Genomic DNA, 6,246 nt, shown 5'->3' with positions numbered 1-6,246 from the left:
GCCGCGGCTGCTCTGGAGCAATGAGGGCAAAGGCTGCTGGGAGAGAGGGAGAGTGATTGGATGGAGGGGGATGAATGTGGGAGGGACATACATTGGAATTTTTTTTTTTTTTTGGTCAGGCTCCTCCTCGCTCGCTCGCTCGCTCACTTGGATCTGTGGTGGAGGCAGGCCCCTGCAACAGATCTCAGATCAGACTGACTTAAGTCTTTTGCACAGTTTTACCATTAGCAGGGTTTTCAGAATAATCTGACTTTAGATAAGCAGCTGGGAATAACTTGAGTGTTCTTAGAGAGAGAGAGAGAGAGAGAATCCTCTAAAGTCTTTCACGGTTTCCTCCTGTCATCTCTGCTCGGTTCTTTATCACAGGGAGGAGGAGGAGGAGGAGGAGGAGGAGGAGGAGGAGAGGGTCAGAGGGGCCAGAAAATCCTCGGATTCAATGAGGAGCAGAAGGAATCAAGTAGGAACCACATGAGGGGCTGAGGAACGGGACTATTGACCACTCAAAGTGCAGAGCTCTCCAGCAAATTTAAAACAATTATTCTGCACCAAAATATTAAAGATATGGTGTAGTGTCACCCTGGATAAGAAAACTTTATATGAAAACAAATATATGATTAGATCTAGTCCAGTAAGATAAACAGACGTGAAAAAAGCTGATTTTACACTTACAGTACTTTCCATAGAGAAAAATGTAAACTTTGCATGCACATAGCATTCATGGCGATGGCAGAATTTGTGGTTTATTTGAGTGCCGTGGAGTGGAGATTTTAACAAAAGTAGCTTAAAACAGGTGTGAAAGCCAGAGATATTAAAATGCAAAGATTTAAAATGCAGGACACTGAAGCCTTCCTGAGTTATTAAATAATTAAAATGTGAATATTATGCATATTCAATTATATAGGTAAAGTTTGTTGCAGTTTTTAGCGCTGTCGACTCACAGAAAGAAGGTTCCTGGTTCGAAAGCCTTTCTGTGTAGGTTCCCTCTGGGTACTCCCGCTTCCTCCCACACGCTCATTAGGTTAATCAGTGTCTCTAAATTGTCCCTAGATGTGAGTGTGACTGGTTGTGTGTCTCCACATGTCAGCCCTGTGATTGACTGGTGACCAGTCCAGGGTTTACCCCGCCTCTCGTCCAATGACAGCTTGGGATCGGCTCCAAAAAAAATAAAAAACCTGCGACCCCGCACGGGATACGCTGTAAAAATAATGGCTGGATGTTTGTTTAGACTGTCACATTTCTAAATAATTATCTCAAGAGCCAAGGCAGCAAGAATAAATCCAACTCCAGGGAGAAAATTGCATAATCTGCATGTCATGTTTGCATAATGAGTCGGCTTTTCTTGTGTTTCATGTGATTCTCTTGGAGGGCACGCGAAGTGAAAACCACATTCGCACCACAAGACCAAACCAAAGTTTCATAACAGTGGGGGTACTACACAATTTTCACACTCGTTTCACAGTCAGCTCGTAACCAAAGGGCGCTGCTGTTCTCCAGCAGTGAGCCACAGGTATCATCCGCTATTTCAAGAGTCTGTGTGACATTTGTCATATCGCCGAGTAGACACAAAAATCCCTTTAATATGTTAAATGAAATATAAACATTGGTTTATTTAGACACAGAAATATGTGTGTGACTTTGTATGACATTCTAACCACTTGTTTCTTCCAGTGTTCTCTCTATACTCTAACATCTCACAGTCTACATTAAAGGACCAATCTGTAAGATATCTACTGAATTAAATAAAATGACCTTACTATATGACATTAAGGAAACATGCTATGTTGAAGTGCTGGCTTCTCTGACTACAATGCAGCAGCCAGTATGTCCTCCTTGTAAGTTTAGGTTCTGGTCCTGAATGGTCTGTTTTTGAGTTGACCAGAGACGGTAGGCAGTTTTAAGGCACCCCCACACGGCCGTTTTGGACGTCCCTCAGTTTGCCAGGCAAATGGGAAACCAACAAGTGTTGCAGCGATGGAAGCGGACAGGCAAACTGGTTCAGATATAACTGATTCTACTTGACCTAAAAAGCCTCTGAGTTTTTCTAATAAGCTCCACGAGCAGAAACGTGCTCAAACTAGGATCAATATTGGAGATGCTTTTTGAAAATTAGAGTGAGGTTAGAGCGCAGAAAGGTTTACATACCGATGCAGAGCTGGATAAACACTGAAGCTTCAGCGACACCGACATGGCAACCAGCATGCAAATCAACTCTAGGGCGGAGGGGGGCGGGGGGGGGGAGACAGCTCTCTCTAATGTTTTCACTGCAGTACCCATTTTAAACACTAGGTGTCAGAGTTACATACTGCTCCTTTAATGCTAAAAGAAATACATCTTCACACAAACATTGTCAAAACGTTCGATACTTTGATCCTTTTTGCTACCACGTGTTTTAAAACAATGCAACCTCTGTTCTTTGAACCACTGATAGTATCAGCTACCCGAGGTTTAAAACGACTGATCTTCAGTTATAACCCCAAGATGCCGCTAGCAAGAGAGAGAGAGAGAGGGAGAGTGAGAGTGAGAGAGAGCAGTGGTGGTTTCTTCAGGGTCACAGGTTGGCAAAGACTGATGTTTCTCAAGATCTTTTGGCGTCACATAAAGAAGAAGAAGAAGAAGCTTTATGTCTCTTCTAAACAGACTCAGGGCAGAGGAAGTGACATTCACACATATACATTGGGAAAGTTTTAGCAAAGAAAGGTTACAAATGTATTTGGGCTTTGGCCAATATCAGATGCCAAGGACTTTGTTGCCATGGTAACAAAAGAGGTATCAATATTGTTCGATCTTTAAAAAGTACAATATCTAAGTTTGAACGTCTGGTTATTAGACAACTCTCCTTCACACAACACAGAGGAAGGTCCAGGTTTTTGACAAGAAGAAAAGGAAAGGAACCAGAGAGGACGGAAAGAAGGCCAAGTGTAGAAGTGTATCTGTAAGCAGTTCTCACTGAGGGGCCAAAGCCTCTCTGAGAGGTGCCATTACATTCCAACGCCATGACAACGGGCGGCGGTATTTTCTGTAAACTGTCACTTGCTTCCTACTGGTTGGACTGGCTGGTTAGGAGAGTGTTCAGGTTCAGGACGACCCCCGGGACACCTGCTGACTTTGTATTAGCATTCTTCTAATAGTTGAAAAGAGTCATTAAGATGAGATACGATAAAAGATCAGATTTTATGATGCAGCAGCAAGACAGAGAAGTAGGTAATGCAAAATCAAAAATCAAAACAGAAAAGGTAAGATCAATACAAATAGAATAAAAATAGGAGGTATATAGAAGAAGAATATAAATAGATCAAAACCAACAAGAACGACAATCAACAACTATCTTTGTGGAGTTTGCCTCCTCTGTGCCACCTCACCATCTGTCATTAAAACACATTAAAGAAAATAATCATCTTTACTAAGCGTTCACATGTTTCTTCATTATCATGAACGCATGATATTGTAGCTTATTTTGAGTCACGCCCACAAACGCAACACTTCTTAAATACTCACAAATGCACCAAATGAAAATCAGTCTGCAGCGGCTATCAGTCTCCAGAACCCGAAATAGTTACTGTTGTTATTAAAATAACCTGTGACGTGTTTTATTTTAAATCCATGTCGTCACTGTGTGTGTGTGTATCGTCTAGCTGCTGAGTGCGACCCACTAAAAGTAATGTGAGGTCATGTTTTGGGTTTCAGTCTATTCAAGGCATTAATTGACACTAATACACCAAGTAGCACTGTTTTATTGAAGTGTCATATGATAACAGTGAAAAATAAAAACTATGTATAAACATGCACTGAAGCTTCAGCTTCTGCTTCAACCCAGGAAACAACAGAACTGAATTTCCATTTTCAGCCAGCAGAGGGCAGCACAGGCCCGTTAAATTACTGCATGTGCAACACAAGCCGATCACTGAATGTTTTACAAACACCTGGAACAACAACAAATGGCTTATCCTTCTTCATCAAACACGGACCGCTGCCCCGGTGACAACGTTTTGTACTCACAAGCAGTTAAGACCACATCAACTTCTGTAGGCACTCCATAAAAAAAACACTGGAATGATAAAATGTCTCGTATCTGATCCATAACAGAGATATGCGACTTTTCATTTGTTACTGGCATGCAGACATTTATAGACCCACTTTTCATGCTTCTCCCACAAGCACACACTCACAAACAGAGGGAGAGAGAGAGAGAGAGAGAGAGAGAGAGAGAGAGAGAGAGAGAGAGAGAGAGAGAGAGAGAGAGAGAGAGTACAAAAAGAGCCCGGGGAAAAAAATGTCTGTATATAAAAAAAGGACAGCTCCTTAAGCTACAACCAAAAATCCATTTGCAATCATCCTCATGACTTCTTTTGTCTTTGCCCTGATTCTGACTCAGCTAGCTTTGTCAATATTTTAGAGTAGTTTCTCTCATAAAGTACCGTGGCAGCAGTTTTTTATTTGTGTATCGTGTGCACAAGTTGCAAAAAAACCAGAAAAGGTTATAACATGTTTTGAATGATTAAAGACATTAATAAAACATGAAAATAAAGTTTTTCCAGTGTAGGGTTGCCTTATGTTAAACATCTACTTTAAAGCTCCTGTGAGGAGGTTTTTTTTAGCTGCTTATGAAACAGACTGAAATGAATCCTGATAAATATTCATCACCGACAAAAGCAAATAAAACTGTCTGCATCATGATTTCTTATTTCTGTTGACGTTTTTAGTACCTGAATTTCTAGATTTCTAGTCGCAGGGTAGCTTTAAGACGAGGCCATCAATAGCGTGCTGATGAAACGGCATGGTTTGCTTTTTCCAAACAATTAGTGATACATGACGACTGTTACAAGACAGCAGGATGAGATTGTTCATCAGAAAACACGGACTGAACAAAACCAGGCAAGATTACTGAAGAGATGAGACGCACCACTTTGTCCACAGGGGGGTCGCAAGAATTGAGACAAACCCAGAGTTTCTCACAGGAGCTTTAAATGTGTTCCTGGTGAGTGGATATTCACATCACAGACTCTCCTTACAGCATGCGACGGGAGCGAGCGTCAGCTACAAAATCAGCTTGATTCTATTGTTTCCTAATGAAGTGTCATAGAGATGCAGCGTGAGATGGTGAGCCGCTTTTACCCCCGACGCCAAGTTTCTGTTTTCCTCTCTGTGGCCCAGATAGACGGACAAGGAGCGAGGAAAGAGGGGGCTCTACACGGCACTACTCAAACACATTTTTTTTAGCTTGTTTTACACAGTGGAGATAGTGACGCATTAATTAAAACTCATGTCCGTGTTAAAATGTTGTGCTTTGACTTGTGTCAACACCAGAGAAAAAACGTGTTTCAGCTCACTGCGAGCTGCTCAATGACGAGCCTCTGAGTGTTGTGATTTGAGTCAGCAGCTCGTCGATATGAAAACACTACACAACCTTCAAGATAAATGCACCAGATCTCAGACATGTTTGCAAGAGGGAAACTGAAATTCACTGAGCAAAGAATGAAATATTTAACAGATACAGTGTAGACAGCGAGCGTGCAAATGGTGCACGAAGTCAGTCAACTGGCCCCTGACTTTTTTTTTAAGATTACAAGTGATGTCTTCAAATGCCTTTTTTTCCTAAAATTCTCAAATAGTCCAAAGATAATTCAAAGACAGATCTATTGAAGAACAAACCAGCAATCAATTAAATGTCAAGATAATTCAATTTTCAAAATGTGCTAGTGTCTGAAATATTAGCTGTTAACGCTTCAGATTACACAGACAGATTTAACAGGAGGGTGATTGAGCCTCTCCTGACAGCATCCGACCTCCTGCCGCAGAGCCAAAAAAAATCGAGATAAAGAACGTGAAACTGAGTCTTTAATTATTTAATTCTCTGTCACACGTGGTTGTCTCCCTCAAACCTTCAAATCCTCTGACCTGTGCACCTCCACATTGTCGGCCCCTTCGTGTCACCCCGGCTCATCCGGCTGTGAGAACAAAGCGTGGCCCGGGTATAAGTTTACAGGAAACCACTTAAGGCCAGATCCTGCCTGTAACACCGTGTGTAAACAAAGAAGCCATGAAAGATTGATGTACATGTTCAAACCTCGACATCACTGTCCTGTCATAGAATCCCCATCAGTGGTGGTAACTCGCTAACACCGTCAATCACAACTTTAAACTGACAGAGAGAAGCTAAGAGATGTAATGGTCATAATCTCTTCATCACTAGATTGTTGACAGGATTTTAAACTTTATGTTTGATTTGGTTTGTTTTCTCTTTCCATC

At 41.6% G+C, this 6,246-nt stretch overlaps 1 protein-coding gene across 1 annotated transcript in view; it reads right to left on the bottom strand.

The window, feature by feature from the left end:
- Window positions 1–6,246, bottom strand: part of LOC132992874 (large ribosomal subunit protein uL13-like) — a 176,720-nt gene that overhangs the window by 21,271 nt on the left and 149,203 nt on the right. The gene's annotated exons all lie outside the window — the stretch shown is intronic.

Source organism: Labrus mixtus, chromosome 18 (assembly GCF_963584025.1).
Source record: "Labrus mixtus chromosome 18, fLabMix1.1, whole genome shotgun sequence".
Classification (NCBI taxonomy): domain Eukaryota; kingdom Metazoa; phylum Chordata; class Actinopteri; order Labriformes; family Labridae; genus Labrus; species Labrus mixtus.
Note: the sequence above shows the minus strand (reverse complement) of the source record. Positions and strands in the feature narration are given on the sequence as shown.